General features: G+C 37.9%; 1 long non-coding RNA gene across 1 annotated transcript; it reads right to left on the bottom strand.

Moving 5' to 3' along the window:
• Positions 1-11,455: 11,455 nt before the first annotated feature.
• Positions 11,456-13,676, bottom strand: LOC111090114. The gene is made up of 3 exons (XR_005370922.1): positions 13,616-13,676; positions 13,446-13,485; positions 11,456-11,784 (listed from the first exon to the last, which is right to left on the bottom strand). It is a non-coding gene; the product is annotated as an uncharacterized LOC111090114 (long non-coding RNA).
• Between the last annotated feature and the right edge of the window lie 10,570 nt (positions 13,677-24,246).

Here is a 24,246-nt window from a genome sequence, read left to right as displayed (position 1 = left end):
ATTTCTGCTTCACTTGATCTTTGCTTCAACATGAGAAACAATAATTTTCCTTTTAAATCTACTTTAAAATGCTTAAGGATACCAAATATATGGTACCCAGTATGCACAGCTTTAATTCTTATTCCATTATAAAAACCTTTGCATAAAGGAAAGGAAAGTCATTGTGAGAAGGAGTGTGATAATTTTTAAATGACTAGTAGAGCAAATTTTAACTGATTTCATTATCAAAAGTGGATTATGAATGTCAGTGCCATACCTCCCAGTAACGAAGTCTCATCAAAATAGAGATCATTGTCTTTCTTTCTATTGATCTTCTGGAACTGTGAAAATGTAGGCCACCTGAAATGCTTGGATGCAACTCAATAGTAGGAAAAAGGGTCCATGCTCTTTCAGCAGAAGATGGCAAAGGTTGCAGTACCTGCAGAAGGAACTCTTGTTCCAGACATGAGACCCTATTGCTTGAGACAAACCAAATAAAGAAACAGACAAGAAAACATGAAGATTTTAGTCCATCGGGACTACAAATAGAAATTTCAGTTCTTAAATTAAGATAAAGAATAATATTAATATTAATAATTATTCCAGATTGAGACAACATTCTTTTCCTTTATGCAGCAAAATTTTAAATCACCATTTCAATAAGATCAACTACATGACCCAAAACATATACCTAAGTTAAGTAGGCTTTTGTACCTTTCTTTTTCAATGAATTTAGAATGTCCAAAAATGAAAAGAAGTAGTTATTTTCCGGTTAGTTTGTGAGCCTTGATTTTATGGATTTTAATGAATTTTACCCTAATAGCTAACAATCCTGTACCAGGAATGTTTATTGGAAAACAATATTTCAATTCATTCATTCATTCAATAAACTCTAAGGAATTCCAATAATGTTCCAAACACTGTGGTTGACACAGTGGGTAAAAAGATAACCCAACAGAAACTTTTCTCAAGAAATGCCCAGACTTCATTCAAGTAAGCAAATGATTAAGTCCACATGAGAAGGTCAATAAGAAATGAAACAAATAGGCAGATAGTTAAGATAATGTGATAAGGTAAAGAAAAATCTATTAAGCACATTTTATCTTGGAGCTCAGGGAAGGAAAGTTACCAAAGGTTAAAATCTGAACTGAGTCAAGTAGAAATGAGGTAGGTGAACCGGGATGTAGCGAGGAGAACACTTTTTTATTTTAATTAAAGAAAAAAAAAAACCTCTTTAAAAAAAATTTTAAAAAAAGGGGGGGTGGATTCCCTGGGTGGCTCAGCAGTTTGGTGCCTGCCTTTGGCCCAGGGCCTGATCCTGGAGACCCGGGATCGAGTCCCACGTCGGGCTCCGGGCATGGAGCCTGCTTGTGTCTCTGCCTTTCTCTCTCTTTTATGTCTATCATGAATAAGTAAAAAAAAAAAAAAATCTTTATTTTAATTTTCAATTTTATTGAGTAACAGTTATTAACAGTAAATTAAGATCTTTACAGTGTACAATGCGATTACTTGGTATATGTTTACATTGTTAAAGGATTACCCCATCAAGTTAATTAACATATCGATAACTTTGCAGATTTATCCTTTTTTTGTTGTGAGAACATTTAAGTTCCACTCTCTTAGCACATTTCAATTATACAGTACAGTGTTATCAACTATAATCATCATCTTATACATTAATCTTCAGACCTTGTTTATCTTAAAATTGAATATTTGTATCCCTTTACCAACCTCTCCCTGTTCCTCCTCCCCCCCCCCCCCCCCGTACTCCAGCCCCAGGCAATCACTTTTCTACTTTATTTCTATGAGTTTGACTTCTTTGGGTTTTTTTTGTTTTGTTTTGTTTTTTGTTTTTTGTTTTAGATTCCACATATCAGTGATACCATACAGTATTTGTCTTTGTCTGGCTTATTCCAATTAGCATAATGCCCTCCAGATTCATCCATATCAAGGTTAAATAATATTACATTATTACATATATAGCACATTTTTTAATCCATTTGCGCAATGACAGATTGCTTCCACACCTTGGCTAGTGTGAATAATGCTGCAATGAACATGGAAGTACTGGTAACTCTTCGAGATGATGGCTTCATTTCTTTTGCATATACACCCAAAGGTGGGATTTCCAGATCATATGGTAGCTCTATTTTTAATTTCTTGAGGAAACTTCATACTGTTTTCTGTAATAGCAGTATCAGTTTACATCCTCACCAACAGTATACAGTTGGTTTTTCCTTTCTCCGAATCCTTACCAGAATTTATCTCTTATCTTTTTAATACTAACCATAACAAAAGGTGAGAGGCAGTATCTAATCATGGTTTTGATCTGCATTTCCTTGATGATTAGTGATATTTAGAACCTCTTCATGTATCAGTTTGTCCCGTTGTACGTCTTCTTTGGAAAAATGTTTATTCAGGTCCTGTGCTCATTTTTTAACCAGATTTTTGGTTTTTGATATTGTGATGAATAAGTTCTGTATGTTTTGGATATTAACCCTTTATCAAATATATGACTTACAAATACCTTCTCCCATTCCATAGGTTGCCTTTTCATTTTGTTGATGGTTTCCTTTTGCTGTGCAGAAGCTTTTTCATTTGATGTAGGCCTCCTTATTTATTCTTGCACTTGGTGTCAAAAAAAAAAAAAAAAAGGGATCCCTGGGTGGCGCAGCGGTTTAGCGCCTGCCTTTGGCCCAGGGCGCGATCCTGGAGACCCGGAATCGAATCCCACATCGGGCTCCTTGCATGGAGCCTGCTTCTCCCTCTGCCTGTGTCTCTGCCTCTCTCTCTCTCTCTGTAATGACTATCATAAATAAAAATTAAAAAAAAAAATCATTGCCAAGACGAATGTCAAGGACCTTACCTTCTGTTTTCTTCTTGGAGATTAATTTTTCAGGTCTTATGTTCACATCTTTAATCCATTTTGAGTGATTTTTGTGTATGGTGTAATATCGGGAACCACTTTCTTTCTCTTGAATGTGGCAATCTGTTTTTTCCGCACCATTTATTGAAGAAACTATGCTTTCCCATAGTATATGCTTATCAAAAATTAATTTATCATACACACATGGGTTTATTTCTGGTTTTTCTACTCTGTTCTATGTGTCTGCTTTTTTTTTTAAAGATTTTATTTATTCATGAGAGAGGCAGAGACATGGGCAGAGAGATGCGGGGAGCCTGGTGCAGCACAGAATCCTAGGACTGCGGAATCAGGTTGTGAATCAGGGTGCCGCCCCCCTTCCAGGGGCAAACTGGGAGGTGGATGCTTTTGTCCACTCTTTCTGTCTAGACACTGGTGTGTAGCCATAGGGGGTAGGGGAGGTGCTTCTGCACCCATTAAGAACTGCTTCTTTCTTTGCTACCGTTCTGTGGGACTCAAAAATGCAAGCCCTGTTGGTGCTCAAAGCCAGGTGATTCAGGGTTCTGCACCTCAGGCAACAATCACAAAATCTTGGGACACCAACCAGACAAGTGTACAAGCTCCTTCTAGGAAAATACTGATGACTCAGAATAGCCTAGAGCAAGAAAGCGAGGGAAGGGTCCACTACCTTCCCCAGTCTCCAGGAAGGATTTAGCCAGACTCTTCATGTGTGCTAAATTAGATGCCTGAACCTCAGACAACATCTTTTAAGTACCCAGATGGACCTCTTTCATTTTTGCCTGCTTCATCCATGCTGAACCCTGAGAGGGATAGCCACAGTGAGTGCTCACAGGCCCATTATCAACTACTTCTTTTTTTTTTTTTTTTTTTTTCTTACTATGGTTTTGAGTTTCCTGGATGCAAGCCTCATTTGCTTTTACAACTAGGTATTTTGGAGGCCCATCCCTTAAGTGGGAATCTTCAAAGTTAGGACACTAAATCTGGGTTCTGAAACCTTCACTCTTCAGAGAGAAGTGGGAGTCGGTGTTCCTTCACAATAGTATGGTACTGTGATGGGGATGGGGTTTATGGCAAGAGTGTATCTCAGGCTTTCCTAAAGCTTCTGATGTGGGTATTTTTCTCATTCATTCAATGCATAGGAGTTACTCAGTTTCTGGATTTCTTTTAAAGGTCATTGCTCCATGTGTAAGCTATACGTTCAGTATGTTCATGGGAGGAGGGGAGTTCAGGGGCTTCTTATTTTGCCATCTTTGCTGACTTTAAGAATGCTTCATTTAAAAGCAGAGACGTCAGTAAAGGCATGTGTGTGGTCCAGGAATTACAAGCAATGCCCATGTTTCTAGAATGGGAAGTATAGAACAGGCTAGATTATGGTAAATTTATCCTACAGGAAAAGGAAACCATTTGGAACAAAGATCAGTTCTTAAGCTTTTCACTTTTAGATACAACATTCTGGAAGCTGTATAGAATGTATTTATGGGGAAGCATTGAATGTAGGGAGACCAGATAAGAGGCTGTATTCCTGGTGAGGGTGATAAGAATCCGGATTAAGAGAATAATAGTAGGAAGAAAAGGTTGGTTTAGTGAAATATTTAGGATGGAAACTTAGTAGAACTTGTTAGTGAACCTGCATGTCTCTTAGGTAAAGGATATGGAGAAACGAAGCCAACTCCTGTATGAGGCAGAGTGTCCAGGACAATGTTGTCTCACCTCAGGATGAAACATAAAGAATACTAGAAAGCAAGTATGTAGGCAAGTGATGTGTTCACTTTGGGGCATGTTGGATTTAAAAAATCTGTGGGATACAACCCCTCAAGCCATCATGTCAGTGCTTAACACCAACTCTGATACTCATGAATGAGGCTTCATCTGAAGTTTGACTTTGAAAAGTTAACATCACAGCCTGTGGTATTTTATATGTAGTTACTGTTTCTTAGAAAAGTCATTTAAAACAAAAAACTGAAGAAAGACTCATGCATACCTTCAAGATCCTGCTTTCACTTAGTACTGATAGATGTACAATCATTTTCCATCATTTGAAGCGAGACCAGGCCATTACCTTAACCGTGGTTCTCCTAAATAGTTCCCCATTTCAGTCTCTTTAAAATGGAATAAGATTTAAGAATATTTGTGAAGAAATATGAACACTAAATTTCTTTTTATTTTTTAATGATTTTTCTCATATTTTATGATAGCCTTGCTCACTCTTAGCTAGAATGAAATTTTTTGCCTACTTGCATTAGTGTCCCTTTCCAGGACATCCAACATAGTTTTCAACAATTCTCTTTTCACGCGTTGTGAATTTACAAAACATTTTAACCAAATCGCATAATCACAGTATCAAATTCAACTGTCAAAAATGTTTTCTTTTTCTAAAATACGCTTGACTCTCAGTGGGTGATAGCAGAAATTAGAAGAGCAAGCCGCTGGCCTAAATATTCAACAGGACTCCACTGGTGCTTTTCACATAACGTACGGGGGTGTGTGGGGGGGTGGGGGACAAAAGAGAGAAAACAAAAAGAAGCAAATAGCATAAAACGTAGCTACAACCATTTCCAAATCTATGGATGGTTATGAGACACAAATAGCCACTTTTTTCAAGCGCTCCTTCCATATTCATGCTACTTTAGTCAGCACTTCAACGAGCCAGAGTTCTTTACTTGTGGTATGTGACCCAAATCTTCATTCCTGCAGGGTCTGAGTCCTTGATGTTCTAGCCTTTGTTAGGGCTTCTATAGTTTTCTTTTGTCTGATTACTAGGCAAGAGAATACTAAGAGGAAATATAGTGAGTAGTGAGCCTCCTCATCTACTCCATTGGCATAGCACATTTCCCTTCCAGTCTAGTAGGTACCGTTTCTATTCTATAATAGTCGGCTGCTCTGCAGGTACAATTTTATGGTACAACAGATCAGATGATGTCATTTCTTCTGGATGGGGAAGTCAGGTTGTAAAATCATGTGGTATCCTCTGGACAGAAGCCTACTATGTGGGAGGCCCTACTGGCATGATAGAAGCTACTTTTAAAATGGAAAGGAATTGCCAGCAGAGGGGAGCGAGGTCTTACTTCAAACCTTAGGCACCTGTCCTGAGATTCCCTCACTGGAACTTGCCATGCTCTCTATATTAACATCTTTGTCTGCATCAGACATGTCAAATACCATTGTGTCTACTGGGTCTAAGGCTTAAATGTCGGCTTGCACTGCAACCTAAAACTGCCAATGTAGTTTATTTCTTTCAGTCCAGCTGGCAACCTTATAACTTAATACTAATAAATGTGTCAGAGCAGCATGCCCAGATGTGGTACACATTGCCTGCAAAATTCAGACAAGCCTACTAAGCTTTGCTTCTTTCTTTGTGGTGGATGGTAAAAGCACAATTAGCCTCTGGTCCCTGGATGCTTGAGAAGCTTCACCCATGAGGTCGACCCTCTAATTTCTGAGGGGTTTTATCCCCCCCACTCTGTTATACGTATTTTTACTAAGGCATCTAAGTGGCTTACTACTTCTTGTTTATCGGGTCCAATTAGCATGGTGTCATCAATATAATATATCAGTGTCAAGCTCTGCAGTGGGGGTTACACCCAGAGCAGTCTCTGTATCTCTCTTGAAGGTATAGTGGGCTAATATTACTTGGGATATATATACTTATACATTATTATTATTGGCCTGGAGACAATGAGAGATGTTGGAGTGAGAAAGAATTGGCTTCATATTGGGAATCAACTGTTCCATGCACAGATATTAATTTTTTTCCCCCGCATAGGAGATGGCTGCCTTACAGAGTTGAAAGGTTTGCTTCTGCTTCTGCTTACACAGCAATACTGAGGAATTCAGAATTTATAAGCTCCCAAACTCATCTGAGTCTGTACAAATGTGTTTATTCACTGCACCAGAATTCCATTCCTTGCCTATAGTCTCAATATATAACAATATATAGTGGTATATAGTCTCAATATAGAAACTATATTGTCTGTAATATAATATAATATAGTTTCTATATTGAGACTATAATATATACTTGCATATTATGCCACTTAATGTAGTATCTATATCTAATTGGTAGAGCAACTAGTTGTTTACTTAGGTTTCCTCAAGCCATAAATTCCCTAGACTACAGGAAAGGAAGGGCTCATTCAAAACTACAAAGAGGCTTTTTGATTTTGATACATATTCCTAATTGCATGCTCATAGATTTTAATTTCTTAGAACTCCTGTGTTTGTTCTCTGGGGCCAGAGAAAGAGACTAGATGCCTCCAATATTTTAAATAATTACTGTTGTCATAACAATAAAATACCACAGCTACCTGATTTCCCTCCAGTTCCCCTTCATTCTATGGTGCCATCAGTGAAAATGTTTATAATCATGTTGCCACGATCTGCCATAAATCACTCAAGTCCCATTCTTCCTCCTTTGTAAGACCATATTCTCTGTTCCTCATAACATGTGAGCAATTTTGTGCTTGATTCCTATTGTGAGGTTCTGTTTCCTAGGGCCATTTGCAACACAAATTACTTTATATCTGCATCCCTGCATAAGATGATATATGCAAAAAGAATGATCCAAAGATATTCTACTTACAAAATATGAGTAAAAGAAACCACAAAATTCAGTACAATAATCCAGGGTAGAGGCAGTAGGGCTACTGACATTCTTAGGCAGAAAGGAATGTACAGAGGAATCCAGGACCTGAATCTAGAGGAGGAGAGTCATGAGAACAAGGACATCTTGAAAGAAGCCATGATCTTTCATTGGAGGACATAGATCACTTGAGGTGACCTATCATAAGGAAAACAGAGGAAGAAATAATCCAACCTCACTCTGCTTTCTTCCTCCAGTCACCTGACCAGGTTCCCTTTGGCTAAAGTCAACTGAAAAGTCAGAGTGAGGGAAGACATTGATGCAGCTCCTATAAGTCAGCCACCTGGGACAGAAAGCAGAACAAAGAAAAAGAGAGAATAAAATTTGAAGAGGAAATGGAAATATGTACAGTACACATTGGCCATTCTTTCTTAAACTTAAGATTCATGTAAATGTTAGGATATGAGAGGCCCAGGTGGCTCAGCAGTTTAGCGCTGCCTTCAGCCCAGGGCCTGATCCTGGAGACCCAAGATAGAGTCCCATGTTGGGCTCCCTGCCTGGAGCCTGCTTCTCCCTCTGCTGTGTCTCTGCCTCTGTGTGTGTGTGTGTGTGTGTGTGTGTGTGTGTGTGTGTGTCGCTCATGAATAAATAAATAAAATCTTTAAAAAAGAAAAAAGAATATGAGAGGGACCACTAGGCAGAGACAGTAGCTATTGATGGGGAAGACACTGTTTTTCATTACCAATAGTTGGCAAGTTGATTGCTTGAGTGACTTCACAAGAGTACCTGGAGGAAAGGCAAAGAAAGGAAAGACAGTATAACGTCTGTCCAACTTGAATTCAGATACACTGATTATACCTTTACACAGAGAAGATAATGGAAGAGATGGCTTTGCAAGAGTCTCTGTGAGAGTGTATGGCACAATTAGTGTCATTTTAGATTACTATCCTCCTCCCCCACAACCCCCCAAATCTGTTTGGATCATGATATGACTATGTCAGAATGAAGATCCAAGGAGTTCCATGTGACTTTGACAGCTTGAGGTTTTGCCATTATGGGAACATCTTACAGAGTACATAGATTTTCTCACAAAAGCATCAGCATCAGACTTGGGGTGAGGGGGGAAGTTACATCATAAAATGGCCTAATGAATAGATATTGATATTGATGAAGGACTAGACCTGAAGAACCTGGGAAGACTTTGTGAACACACATGAGAGTACTCTGGAGATTCCCAGAAAACGGAAAAGGAATTTGTTGGGGACCAAGTCACTGCATTCTACAGGAGGAGTCAAGAGCAAGAGTCAGTGAAATTTTCAACATTACTGTTACAAATTACCGATTTTCAATACACAGCCTGAAGAGACCTGAAAAAAGGCAATTGTTTTGTGCTGGTCTCAGCCTATCAGTAACCAGTGTTGTGGTTAGACTGGCCTTTGTGATTCTCACTATGATTGCAAGACTCTTCAGCAATAACCACCAGGAAGTTATGAAAAACTAAAGGTTTATTACTTACAAGACAAAGAAATTATATAACACAGCTGAGGCCATACAATGAGGTCACAGGTAGAGGGAGAGAGACAGAGCACACAGGCTTGGGGTTCTGCTTTTGTTGTCCTAGGGTTTCACAGGCTCATTTTGTATTGGTGAATTTAAAATATAAAAGCTGGGCACTGGAAGAGAAGAAACAAGTTGCCCAAATGGTCAGTTACCAAAATGAACTAAGATCTCCAAAACAAAGGAGCCTCAGTGAAGGGGAAGTGGCTGGCTCTTTATCTAGTTGTGGGGCTGGCGCTGTGTTTGTCAAAAATAGGCTTCTTTGAAATAAAATGCCTCTTCAATTAAAGCTTAAGTCAGGCACTTGCATTAACAAACAAACGAACAAACAAAACCTGTGGGGCTTCTACACCCAGCAGTTTACACTTAGAGATCAGTTTTTATGGGATTGGTTTGCTTTCCTGCATGATCAAACTTGAAATTAGTCTGATTTTCTGAAACTGTTTTCTATTATTTAACGTTATTGATAGGAATACAATCCTAGCTTAATACCTAGGAAGACTATTAGTTTGCTATTTTCAACATAAACTAATGAGAATTGTAAAAAAAAAAAAAAATTACCCTCTGGTAGTTTGTCTTTCTGGAATATAGCAAACGTAATCCCATAAAACTCTTTCTTTGAGGGCAGTTATCTTTAATGAGTTTTAAAAAGCTAACTCAGATCAGGTAATATTAAACAATGAGTAGTCTAGATTTAGGAAGAAATATTACATGGAGAATAAGGGGATGGAATATTTGGATAGTATCGTGCAAATACCTATAATATTTGTTCAACTTACGTTCCTTATAGACTTATATTTTTACTTCTCAGTTATGTTTTCATCTATCAACAAATATTTACGATCACCAATGTGCTTAGTTCTAGAGAAATCAAAGTTTCTATGACAAATTGTGTTCAAAGAGCTTACATTCTAGTGAGAGGGACAGGAGGTTGCATTGAAGGGGTAAAAGTAAAGTGTTGTATAAAGTTACATCTTTTCTAAAGAGAAAGGCGTGACTCAAATGATGTAGAAAATAAGTTTATCTTTTCACAGAATGTCGCGGAAATACAAAATAAGAAAGACCAGCCGCAAAGCCTCTGCCAGCTTTCAAGTGCAAAAGAGTGAGTCTCAGCTTAGTTAATATTTTAATTAACAGAGTTCTTGGTTGTGCGAAGAGGGATCTATAGCTAAGAAGAGGCAGATAAAGATGAATTCTTCTTCTTTTTTTTTAATGTAGAGAGTTGAATTTCCAGGAGACATCCAATATAAGTGGCCCAGAAAACAGACAAGTGAAGAAACACAGCATGGCAGGACCTAGAATTGATAGAGAAGTTGGCCAGAAATTCCTGGGAAAGAAGACAGGGGTCTAATATCCCACGTTAAGTTGAACTGCTGGGATATGAGCCCCTCCTTCACCCTAACATCCAGTGAAACCTTGCTACGGAGATTGAGCTCACTTCTACATCAGCAGAGTAAGGTTACTGCAACGATTTGGGATCTTTGAAGGAATATCTACAATGTTGTCACACATTCTAGAAAACCTGCTTTTCAAAGGGGAAAACCCATATAACTATTAGAGACTGAGAACTAGAGAAAAAAATCAACTTTAATTTGGCAATGCTTACGTTCTGGTATCTGAATGAGTCAGGAAGAAACATAAATTCCCACTTATTTTTTCTCCTTTCCCCTTTATTCCCTTTCACTATTTTTTTATATTCCCCAAATGAATGAGACCATATAATGTTTGTCCTTCTCCGATTGACTTATTTCACTCAGCACAATACCCTCCAGTTCCATCCACGTCGAAGCAAATGGTATTTGTCGTTTCTAATGGCTGAGGAATAATCCATTGACCACATCTTCTTTATCCATCATCTTTCAATGGACACTGAGGCTCCTCCCACAGTTTGGCTATTGTGGACATTGCTGCTAGAAACATCGGGGTGCAGGTGTCCCGGCGTTTCACTGCAACTGTATCTTTGGGGTAAATCCCCAGCAGTGCAGTTGCTGGGTCGTAGGGCAGGTCTATTTTTGACTCTTTGAGGAACCTCCACACAGTTTTCCAGAGTGGCTGCACCAGTTCACATTCCCACCAACAGTGTAAGAGGGTTCCCCTTTCTCCGCATCCTAACATTTGTGGTTTCCTGCCTTGCTAATTTTCCCCCATTCTCACTGGTGTGAGGTGGTATCTGAAAGGGAGACAGAACATAAGAGACTCCTAACTCTGGGAAACGAACTAGGGGTGGTGGAAAGGGAGGTGGGTGGGGGGTGGGGGTGACTGGGTGGCGGGCACTGAGGTGGGCACTTGACGGGATGAGCACTGGGTGTTATTCTGTATGTTGACAAATTGAACACCAATAAAAAATAAATTTATTTAAAAAAAAGAAACATAAGTTCCCTTTTCTAAAAAAGAGTAAATTGTTTGCTAGATCTGTAATACAAATAATAACAAAAATTCCAGCACCAACTACCTTAAAAATAAGATAAATGTATTAATTCATAGAACTTAAACCCCAGAGTTATAGTCGGATTTGGTTGGTCCAATCACTCTGACCATCTTTTGACCAGAAAAGATGGAGATTATTTCTTCTTATGGTTGTAGCAACTGGTATTTTCTCCAGCTGGAAGAAAGCACTTTGGTTGCAGTCTTCCAACAAGATGTCCTAAAGGTTGTCCAAACTGGCTTGCGAAGGGCACATGTCCAGTTTTAACCCAGCACCTTTGTCCAGGAGAGAAGATATGCAGCAGTTGGAGTTGGGACCACTCAGCAGGAAGGCCAGGAGTTAATGGAATGTGTGGGTACTCTTAACAATGGGGAGGAGGGAGACAAATGCTTAGCAGCAAGACAAGCACGTCTACTAGAGTAGATAGACATGGAAAAAATAATGCTAATTCTAATAAAGGATAAATTCTATGACTTTATAGACAGAAATGCTTTCTCTAATCTTAGAGACCTTTAAATTGATTTGATCACTTACATATAATTTGCTAGGAGTGTAGCATTCTACTTATTTCAAAGACCATTGCTTAAACGTTGTATAAACTCTGGTAAAACTGGCTTGGAATAACAGCGTTTGCTACTATATATACTGCTTGAGAGAATTTCAAGGTTATGAAAGTAGTTTGAGGCCCAAATAAACTTTAAACTGCACTGAATGCCCCCTCTGTTTTCAGCAGTTTTATAACATCATAAATATTTTTGTGTCTGATACTGCTAATGAGTTCCATAAAAGAATTTTTAGCCCACAAACATCCTTATTCAGCACTCTCTTTTTGGCAACAATAATTAGGTTTCTTACCTGACTGTGCTAAAATACATCATGGTCGGATAGCTATTTTAAAAAATTAAAATAAACAAACTTGTATCGTGTCATAACAGAAAAGACAACACTTTTGTTTTAGTTGTTCAGTTGTTTTCTGTTTGTTTGCTTGCTTCCCCCAGCTCCAGCTTTAAAATGCACACTGGTGCACCGCAAATGACCGATCTTTGGCATTCTAGATCGTGTATGGATAAATGCAAAAATCTGTCACTGGTAGTATCCCAGTTAGACGTTGGTATTTTAACACTGGGGAGAGGACAAGCAACTAAAACAGAAATTTTGTCCTTTTTATGACACAATATAATTTTGTGAGTTTACTTGCTTTTCCGTTATGATAAAGTCTAGGTGCTAGAAGAAGGCTAAGGTGAACTGGAATAAAATTTACAGAACCCAAGTTTCTCCATAGATTAGTAAGAGAATTTGGGTCTAATGGAGGCACGTACGGATATGGCATTCTTTAAGTGGTGTTTTTGTATTTCCTATTTGATATATTTGGTGTATAAATCTCACAGAAGCTATTAAAAATTTAGCAATGTCTCAAAACGGTTTTATAAGTTGCCCCAAGAATATGAACAACTAATCTTAATTATTGTCAAATGGAATGATGGGCAGGATGACCTCCAGGCTCTTACATCTCATTGTAGAACCATGAGTTTATTATTCAGAATAACACTTTTGTTTTCACATTAGGGTGTATAACTCTATTACATAAAGGATTAATATCAATTTACTTCATCTATCTTCCTAATATATAAAAGATATTGCATGCCGTAAGTTCTAAAATAGTTACCTTTATTAAGTACTTGCTATGTGCCAGATACTAGATGTTAAACATTTTGCCTCATTTTATCTCCTTTGTAAACCTTATTGGGCACGTTGTTATTTTAAAGAAGAACAAACTGGGCCTTGGAAATTCAAGGAACCCTGAACTACTAAGCAATAGACCCAGGATGTAAACACAGGTCATATCTAACTCCAAGAACCATGCGTGATCCACTGTTCGATGAGGCAAAAATATAATAAAATCATAGTAATGAGGAATAAGATGTGATTTCCAATTTCTGCATTGTGTATGCAAGCTCCCACACAGACCAGCCTTCACATATGCTTCTTTCTACTATTTCATTCATCATTAACTTGTTCACCTCATATTAGTGGAATTCCTCCTCGGTGCCGTCAAATGCACTGCGGGAAATAAAATGGTAAACAAGTCAGATAAGGTCCCTGTTCTTGTGAGAACTTTATTTCAGTTTTTCTTATCATTAGAGATACCAACAATAACAAGTTAATATAGAAGTTTACAAAAGAGGAGCACCTGGGTGGCTCAGGAGTTGAGCGTCCGCCTTCAGCTCAGGTTGTGATACTGGCGTCCTGGGATCTGTTTCCACATCAGGCTCCCTGCATGGAGCCTGCTTCTCCCTCTGTCTGTGTCTCTGCCTCTCTCTGTCTCTCATGAATAAATTTTTAAAAGATTTTTAAAGTTTACAAAATAGCTATAGGTTGTGATAAGTAACAACAACAAAAAACTCAATAGACACAGTATGATCAAAGAAAGAACTGTCTTTCAAAGATTGGTTACCAGAGACGCCAAGCTGAAGCTGTTCTATGAAGAAGCAGAAGGAAGAACTGCATCTTTCAATATACTCACTTCCAAATTCAATTCAGTGTTCATGCAATTCAAAAGAGTGAAAGGCACACTCCAAGTAAACTGATGATCATTTCAGGATATCCCATTGATCATGCATATAACAAGATAATGTGCTCTTTCTTTCTGACCATATAGCTGTAGGATCCCTGTAAAACTCCCTAATGAAAATAGAAAACGTAGGTGTACCCTCACTTGTGCAGAGAACATAGCGCAGCTTTCATCTGATTTACATGTAAGATTCTCTGGGCAGTGAAAGTGGGAGTTTGAGTGTTTGAAAGGACCAGTTAGGTATTATTTATTGTTGTTTTATATTGAGGTTAAGAACTTAAACATTTCAGGGTTATCTGTGCTTTTTCTAAAGCGTGTTGTAGAGAATTTGGATCCTGCATCTGCATTCAGCAGGAAAGATGCCATGACATGCACAATGACAGCAGTGAGTGACCGCAGTGGAAGTCAGAAGAGAACCTGGCGACAAAACATAACCCATTTGCCATCCCGTCCCTAAGACATAAACGTCTCTGCCCCCAGAGGAATGATAAAAATTGGGTATAGTTAGGTACCTTAAGTCAGATTTCCTAGAAGTAGAACCTGGGCCAAGGATTCAAATATAAGTGATTTATGAAGTACTCCCAGGAGAAACTAGGAGGGGAATAAAAGCCAGAGAGGGATAAGGAACAAGCCACGGAGCATATATGATACTTTAGGTGAAGTTTCAGATTCAGTCGGAACCCTTGGGGAGTTCAAGAACAGAAGTTCCACTTGAGAGTGACATATCTGGATTTCTGTCCCTGGCATTAGGAGGCTGCCCTGACTCAGGAAGAGATGCGAATTCCAGGCACTTGGGGCTCACCAGGGCACCTCGATATTCTAGAGCCATCCTCTAGAGACCCATCATCATCAGTCACGATTTGTGCTTAGAAAATACATCAAAACTGTAGGATGGATGCAAGGAACTGGTAAAAACAAAAACAAAAACAAAAAACAAACAAACAAATCTAGAGGGATCTGGCAAATGCAAAAGTAGGATCTGCAATGCTGCTTACCCAATTCTTCAGTAAATAGCAGTGACCTGGAGATCAATATAGGGGACAGTGTGGAAAAGGGTTTAACAATGAGGTAAAGCTCCTGGACTAAGATGGCAGCGCACATGCCAAAGCCCAAAGAGCCCAGAGCTCAAGACAGAGTCACCCCCAGGGGGATAGGAATGGCTCTATGGGGGGAAAGGGTGTATTCTCAAGGGCTCAAGGTTGAAATGTGGTGGGTAAAGAAAATTAAGGTAGAGAGGAAATTATGGCTGGGTAGATTATTCTGTGGCCTCCTTGCCTGTAACTATGCACCTACCTATGGGGTAAGTGTTATGTGTGAACGAGACACAGGGACGACCCTCACAAAGGATGTAAATTCAGTTTGTCTTTGGCCAATTTAAACCAGCCAAGATAAACAGGGACTTGGGAATTACCTGAGCTCTCCTCAGTAGTTAGCATTAAGCAAGATTAAAAACAAAACAAAACAAAAAAACAAAAAACAAAAAAATACCACCCTGAAGGGCAGTAAATTCTCATTGCTTTGATTAAGGAATGGTTGAAGTGAGAATTTTGATTCCCACTAATCGCCATGGGAATGACCCTGTCTAGCCAGTATATTAGGCAGGAACTTGAGGTGAAGAGCAGATCGTTAAGGACTCCATGTGATGAGCCCTTCGATTTATTCGATTTACTTGCTATGTAAAGGCAAAAAATCAACTTTCTCCTCTAGGAATCCTATTGCTTCCTAATCACAAAGTCGCCAGAAGGAAATCTGAATTGGCCTGGGCTCTGAGCAGAAACAAGCATTAAGAGTTACAGACAGTGGTGTCATAAGCAATCCCATCGAACTTTTAGCACTTGGCTGCTCAGACGATATTAGAGGTATACCTGCAGCCACAAGATACTGAGACTAGACCTTTGGCATAATTTGAATTAAGGCTACCCCGCTGAGGCCTCAGGGGTGTTGGATCTGAGGACTCCCTGAGACTGCTGCTAACTCTAGCTTACCTGAAAGTGTTGGCCTCTTATGGGATGCTATTAAAATTCTACCCACCAGAGAAGGGCCAAATAAATCTAAGGCCAGAAATTTCTGTGATGAATTATGTGATGTCATAGAAGCATTCTAATAGAATTAAGTCTTCTAACAATATTCCAATTGGGAGAGAATAGCACAGCGACGTTCACTCAAAAAGTAGACTTTAAGGAGTGCGTGGGTGGCTCAGTCAGTTGAGTGCCTGACTCTTGGTTTTGACTCAGGACATGATCTCGAGGTCCTGGGATAGAGCCCGGAGTCAGGCTCTGTGCTCCGAATGAAGTCTGCCTCTCCCTCTCCCTCTGCTCCTCTCCATTCACTCTCTTTCTCCCTCTCTCTCAAATAAATAAATAAAATCTTGTAAAAATTGAAGTTTAAAGACAGTACAAGGTGGGGGGATTTTCGTGGGCTATTCCACACGTATGAGTAGATTTCCTTACTTTCCATAGACCTTACGATCTCTGAGGAACTCCTTGTCCCCATTACTGTCTTCCTGGTCACTAGCAGGAGTTCTCATATTTAGGACATTTTCAATCCTAGGGAGTTCGCAATCTTAGAGCCATAATGCTGTTTGGAAATCAGCCATGATATGCCCAGCAGACAGTAAAACTTTGATGGAAGCAAGCAAGGGCAAGTTCATATACATAATGAATAGAACTGAGAAATGTTTAATTAAAAGCAGAAGAGGAATCAGGCTCAGGTCCTCTAAAGAGTGTTTGAGTATTTATAGACCTGGGTTGTAGCCAGACTTTTGCTATATGGTCAAGCATATAGACTGAATAATAAAATGAACAATCTAGATGACTGAACAATAAAAAAGAGCCCTGCATATGGAGAATTCAGTTACAAAATCATCTGTGGGGATTTAGAGGGAGAACTAAATTGGTCAATATAGATGCTCACCAATAAAATACTGTTGCCAGCTAAGAGGGGGATTAGAAAATTAGGATAGATCCCTAGCTAGCTCATAACTTTCTGAACAAGAAGACATGTGGGTGTTCAGGCCACGTACTCATGAACTGAGAGATGTCATGTCCTCTGGCACATAGTGAGATGGCTAATGTAATAAGAAACTGTGCCTAATGGCAATTGGAAATGAATCGATGCTTGAAAATCTGATAACACTGGATTTCAACCAGCAGCCCTAGGGGGCTAGAAATGGTTTTGACTGGGATTGACACAGATTCGACTCTAGGCTTTTCTTTTCTCTTTTTTTTTCTCTTTATTTAGAGAATATCCTTTTTTTAAAAAAAATTTTTTTAATTGTGGTAAAATACACCCAACAACATTTGCTATCCTAACCATTTTTAAATGTTCAGTGGTATTAAATACATTCACAATGCTGTGCTACCGTCAGCACCATATATCCCTATTCTTTCTTACAAAACTAATCATTTACTGAGTAAACAGTAACTCCCCATTCCCTCTCCTCCAGCCCCTGGCAACCACCATTCTACTTTTTGTCTCTGATTTTGACTACTCTAAGTATCTCCTATAACCAAAATCATACAGTATTTGTCTATGAAAATAGACAAATTTTCATAGACAAATCATATTGGTGACTGGCTTATTTCACTTAGTATAATTTATCAAGATTCATTCATTCTTTAGAAAGCATCAGAATTTCCTTCTTTTTAAAGGTTGAATAATATTCCATAGTAAATATATAACACATTTTGCTTCTCTATTCATCTGTCAATGGATACTTGGGCTGCTTCCACATTGTAGCTATTGTGAATAATGCTGCTATGAACATGGGTTTACAAATATATCTTTGTGACCCTGCTTTCAATTATTTTGGGTATGTGCCCAGAAATGAAATTACTGCATTATATACTAATTCTATTTTAAGTTTTTGGAGAACTGCCATGCTGTTTTCCATGGCTATACCATTTAAGTTCCCACCAACAGTGCTGCACAAGGGTTTCAATTTTTCCACATCCTCATGCACTTGTTATTTTACTTTTTTTAATAGTAGCCATACTAATGGACATGAGATATGTCACCATGTGTTTTGATTTGCATTTCCTTAGTAATTAGTGAGACTGAGCATATTTTCATGTGTTTATTGCCCTTTGTGTAAAAAAGGTTTGGAACAATAAATTTTCTACCATTTTGGCCCTTCTGGATAAGTAAGCATTTAACTGCTATCAATAAGCAAAAATGGAAAAAGAAAACTAATGTTTTTTTTTATCTTTATTTTATTTTTATTTATTTATGATAGTCACAGAGAGAGAGAGAGGCAGAGACACAGCAGAGGGAGAAGCAGGCTCCATGCACCGGGAGCCTGATGTGGGATTCGACCCCGGGTCTCCAGGATCACGCCCTGGGCCAAAGGCAGGCGCCAAACCACTGCACCACCCAGGGATCCCGAGAAAACTAATGTTATAAGCATATTTTAAATTTCTAATTGGTATAGACAATGAAAATAGTTATTATTCAATATAGTTAAAAGGAAGCACTTTGAAAGTTTGGGTTCAATGTTTAAACAACTCAATCCTCAGCCCAGTGTGTGACTAGGACATTTGAGCTAAAAACAACTGATCATGAAGGGAGATAAATCGAAACAAGGGGAAACAATAACAAATGGAATAGGAATTCATAAGTGATTCACAATCCCAGGAAGGAATGCTATTTCCACAAGAGTGTCTATTCTTCCCAAATGCTCTCATACCTGGCACTGACTAATGGCTAATGTGGGGGGAAAATCTTGAACTTATTTTTTTTTTTTAGAGAAGTGGAATTGGACTCTTGCTAATATATGAGCTCTGCCAATGAACTCCACCTGAAAAATTAAGGGAAAACAGGTGACACAGAGCACCCTGATAACTCAAATTACCTGTGGTTAACTCCAGATATCATTCAGTTTACAGTTTTTAGCATATAAGGCCTTGAGTAATTGAATAATAACTCTAATAGAACTCCACACTTGTCACCAATGATGACAGAGGGCTGGCATTCTTACCCAGGAATGACTTTTAGATATTCTAATCATATGGAATCTGATGTATTTAGTGTTTAGTTCCAGGAATGCTAGAGGGTTAGAGTAGTGGGCTGTATTTATGAGGACACTGTGGTAAGCCTCAGTTACGGCCAGATGTTACTAAACAACTTGTGGCCTTTATTGTTTTCTTTAATTGTTAAGCTCCATGAGTAAAAAGGATATTGTCATCTCTGTGATGCAACTAATTAGAATTAAAAAGATAAAGGAGCAATATGCTATCCATAGAGGAAAAGATGGGCAGTGTTACACCTGACCCCTTTATGTCAGGCTCTGTGAAAAGCTGCACCGTAAATGAAATATGGTTATGCCCCACCAGTTGAGATCCACAATTTACTGAATGAAGGCCTCAACTCTCCATCATAGTTGCTGAAACGTGGCTTCTGTTAGGAAGAAATGAGAATTATATTGCAAATTTGCCGACTTAAATATAACAGATACTTACAAATGATGTGCGAAATACACCCTTTCTTTATCTGCTATAGTTTTATAAGCAACAAAGGATCTGTAGGCTAATAGGGAGAATTAAATAAAACCAAACTTATTGTAGATGATGACTTCCAGAATGAGAAAATATTTTGAGAAGCAGATTTGAAAAGCCAAGTGAGAGAATAACTTTTGTAAAAATTACCAGAAAAAAATAAATGAGTTTTTCCTTAAAAATTAAAAATGTATCTGCATTTTTTAAAATTTGAAATGAATATAGCTCCTGTAGTTAAAATTGTCGGTAAAAAAATATCAAAGGACTGTGAAATGATACGGTCTCACTTAGCGTGCTTCTTATGGAAAATTCCTCCTACACACTAAATGGTTTAAAACGCTGATCAAAGGGTCTTAGAAATTTTATTACCTAATATAAAATAGTCCATAAAATGAAACATGAATTTTTTTGAGAAGTTTCTGAGAAGTATGTGTCAAGGAGATCTTGACCAAGGTTAGAGAGTAGACTGAGAAGGAAAGCAGAAGACCTACAATAGATACTTTCCAATATGGTGAATGTGCCAAAAAAAAAAAAAGACAAATCAAATCTCCCTATAAACGTAAGAGTGGCAAATCACCTGGAAAACACATTAGTAGCAAGAGTTCTAACCTATGAAATGTTTTTAGGAAGATGTACCTGGTGAGTCTAGAAATCATCTTGATTAACAAATCCAAAATGTATGAATTGCATCACTCTCTGGAATGTGTAATGTAAGCTATTCAACTATTATAAAAGGGAAATGATTCATGACTAAATAAGCTTCCTTCTGTGTATATTATGTGGCCATGTACTTTACTGAGAGATCTTTTACGTTAAAAGCTGGTCCAGTGTACATCCTAATGCATCAAGCAAGAAAATACCGGGGATCCCTGGGTGGCTCAGCGGTTTAGTGCCTGCCTTCGGCCCAGGGCGTGATCCTGGAGATCCAGGATCGAGTCCCACGTCGGGCTCCCTGCATGGAGCCTGCTTCTTCCTCTGCCTGTGTCTCTACCTCTCTCTCTCTTTCTCTCTCTCTCTCGCTCTGTGTGTGTCTCTCATGAATAAATAAAATCTTAAAAAAAAAAGAAAGAAAATACCATTTTTGAAGGTAATCTTGAACTGCTTCTTAGTGATTTTGTGATTACTTCTATCATTGAAAATATTAGTAAACTTGATGCTGGGTAATTTTGAAAGCAAAGAAATTAAGAAGACTATAGGAATTTCAGAAAAAGGGAGTAAGAAAAGATGGTGAAGTTGTCATTTAAAAAAAAAATTTCCCCAAGCTAAGAGACACATCTCTTAAGGAATCCACTAGCTGTTGAGAAGAACTAAGAAAAAAAGGATATGTAGTCAAAATATAGACTGTGAAAGGAAAAGAATATTCTAAAGTCTATAAGTAAGAAAAGCTAGATTACCTACCAAAACAAAACAAAGTAACAACAACAACAACAACAACAACAACAACAAAGACCCAGATTCTTATCATCCTCTAAGGTGGAAGGGAAAGCATTTGGGGAACAAAAGCCACAAACAGCCTTACACTGAGTTGGGCCTCCTGGCAAGGGTTAGGGGGCAACTCCATCCTGGCAAAGACACCTGAGAACGCAACAGACCCCTCTTCCAGAAGACCAGCAGGAATATCCGGCTAATACCAAGTTTACTGATCACACAGAACTGAAAAATTCCAGTGTTAGGGGAAAATAGTATATAGAATTCAATTATTTTCTCACGATTCTTTAGTCTTTCAGTTTTTTTCTTTTTCTTTTTCCCTTTTCAACTAGTTTCTTATTTTATAAATTCTTTTTTAATGTTTTTTTTTAATTTTCATTTTTATGTTTACTATATATATTCTTCATTTTTCACTTCCTTTCATTGTATTCAATTTTATTTTTGTATATATGTAAGTTTTATCTTTTTTCTTTGCAATTTTGAGATCTAGTTTTTTCTAACAAACAGACCAAAACACACATAAGGCCTAGTATTTTATTCTATTCTGTCCACCTGTTTGATTATATTCAGTTTTTTCCCTTTTTTTTTTTTTTCTTTTTGGTTTCTGATCTCTTCTGATTTGTTTAGCTCATATTTTTCAGGGCTTGTGGTTGATATTTTTGTATTTGTTCTCTCATTCACCTCCTTTTCTCTGGACAAAATGACAAGACAGAAAAGCTCATCCCAGAAAAAAGGAACAAGAGGCAGTACTTCCTTAAGTCCAGAGACTTAAGCTGGATACAAGTAAGACGTCAGAGTTAGAATTCAGAATAACAATTATAATGAGACTAGCTGGGCTTGGGAAAAGCAGAAAAGACACTGGAGAATCCCTTTCTGGAGAAATAAAAGAACTAAAATCTAATTGGGTCAAAATAAAAAAAGGATATTACTGAGATGGAATAAAAAATGAAGGCTCTAACTAGTAGGATAAATGAGGCAGAAGAAAGAATCAGTGATATTGAAGATAAAATTATGGAGAATAAAGAAAATGAGAAAAAAAAGATATGAACAACTATTGGATCATGACGGGAGGATTTGAGTGATCAGTGATACCATAAAGCAAAATAATATTAGAATAACTGGAGTCCCAGAGGAAGAGGAAAGGGAGGTAGAAGGTATATTGGAGCAAATCAAAGCAGAGAACTGCCCTAATCTTGGGAAGGATACAGGCATTCAAGTCCAGGAGGCACAGAAAACATCCTAAAAGTAAATAAAAATAGGTCAACACCTTGACATATAATAGTGAAGCTTGTAAATTTCAGAAACAAAGAGAAAGTCCCAAAAGCAACTCAGACAAGAGATTTTTAACCTACAGAGGTAGAAACATAAGGCTGGTAACAGACTTATCCACAAAGACCTGGCAGGCCAGAAAGGACTGGCATGATATATTCAGAGTGCTAAATGAGAAAAATATGCAGCTAAAGTACTTTATCCAGCAAGGCTGTCATTCAGAATAGAAGGAGAGATAAAGAGCTTCTGGGACAAACAGAAATCAAAAGAATTTGTGGTCACTAAATGAGCCCTGCAAGAAATAGTAAAGAGGATTCTTTAAGCAAAGAGAGAGCACCAAAGTAACATAGATCAGAAAGGAACAGAGACAATAAATAGAAACAGTGACTTTATAGGTAATACAATGGCATTAAATTCATATCTTTCAATAGTTACTCTGTATGTAAATGGAGTAATTGAGTGGATGTAAATGATCCACTCAAAAGACATAGTGTATTAGATTGGTTAAAGAAGCAAGACCCATTCATAGGCTGTCTATAAGAAACTTATTTTAGAACCAAAGCCATGTCCAGATTGAAAGTGACGGGGTGGAGAACCATTTATCATGCTAATGGACATCAAAAGAAAGCTAGGGTAGCAATCCTTATATCTAAGACAAAATAGATTTTAAACCAAAGAATGTAATTAGAGATGAAGACCACCACTATAAGGGTCTATACAACAAGAAGATCTAACAATTGTAAATATTTATGCCCCTAACACAGGAGCACCCAACTATATAAATCAATTAATAACAAAATTAAAGAAATATATTGATAATAATAAAACAATAGCAGAGGACTTTAACACCCCACTTACAGCAATGGACATATCATATATGCAGAAGATCAATAAGGAAACAAGGGCTTTGAATGACACACTGGACTAGGTGGACTTCACAGATATATTCAAAGTATTACATCCTAAAGCAATGGAAAATACATTCCTCTTGAGTGTTTATGGAACATTCTCCAAAATAGATCACAAACTGGGTCATAAATCTGGTTTCAACTGGTACCAAAATATTGGAATTATTCCCTGCATATTTTCAGGCTCCCATGCTTTAAAACTTGAACTCATCACAAGAGGAAATTTGGAAGTAAAGCAAATACCCAGAGGTTAAAGAGCATCTTATTAAAGAATGAATAGGTCCACCAGAAAATTAAAGAAGAATTAAACTTTCATGGAAATAAATGAAAATGAAAGCACATTTGTTCAAAATCTTTGGGATGTACCAAAAGCAGTCCTAATAGGGAAGTACATAGCAATGTAAGTCTTTATCAAGAAATAAGAAAGGCCTCAAATAAAAAACCTAATCTTACACCTAAAGGAGCTAGAGAAAGAGCAGCAAATAAAGCCTAAACCCAGCAGAAGAAGAGAATTAATAAAGATTAAAGCAGAAATCAGTGAAATAGAAACCAAAAGAACAGTAGAACAGATCAACAAAACTAGAAGATGCTTCTTTGAAAGAATTAATAAGATCAATAGACCCCCAGCCAGACTTATCAAGAAGTGAATGGAAAGGACCCAAATTAACAAAATCATGAATGAAAGAAGAGAGATCATGACTAACACCAAAGAAATGCAAACAACTATAAGAATATACTATGAGCAACTATATGCCAACAAATTAGGCAATTTGGAAGAAATGGATGCATTCCTGGAAACGTATAAACTACCGAAACTTAAATAGGAAGGAATAGAAAACCTGAACAGACCCATAACCAGCAAGGAAATTGAAGCAGTAATAAAAAATCTCCTGATAAATAGGAATCCAAGGCTGGATGGCTCCTCAAGGGAATTTTACCAAACAGTGAAAGAAGAACTAATACCATTCTTCTCAAGCTGTTTCAAAAACTAGAGAAAGAAAACTTCCAAACTCTTTCTATGAGGTCAGCATTACCTTGATCTCAAACCATAAAAAGATCCCACCAAGGATCTTTGGACCAAGGAGGAGAATTATGGACCAATATCCCTGATGGACATGGATGTAAAAATTCTCACCAAGATAGCCAATAGGAT

Source organism: Canis lupus, chromosome 15 (genome assembly GCF_011100685.1).
Source record: "Canis lupus familiaris isolate Mischka breed German Shepherd chromosome 15, alternate assembly UU_Cfam_GSD_1.0, whole genome shotgun sequence".
Classification (NCBI taxonomy): Eukaryota; Metazoa; Chordata; class Mammalia; order Carnivora; family Canidae; genus Canis; species Canis lupus.
The sequence above is the reverse complement of the archived record's forward strand: the minus strand, read 5'-3'. Positions and strand labels throughout refer to the sequence as shown.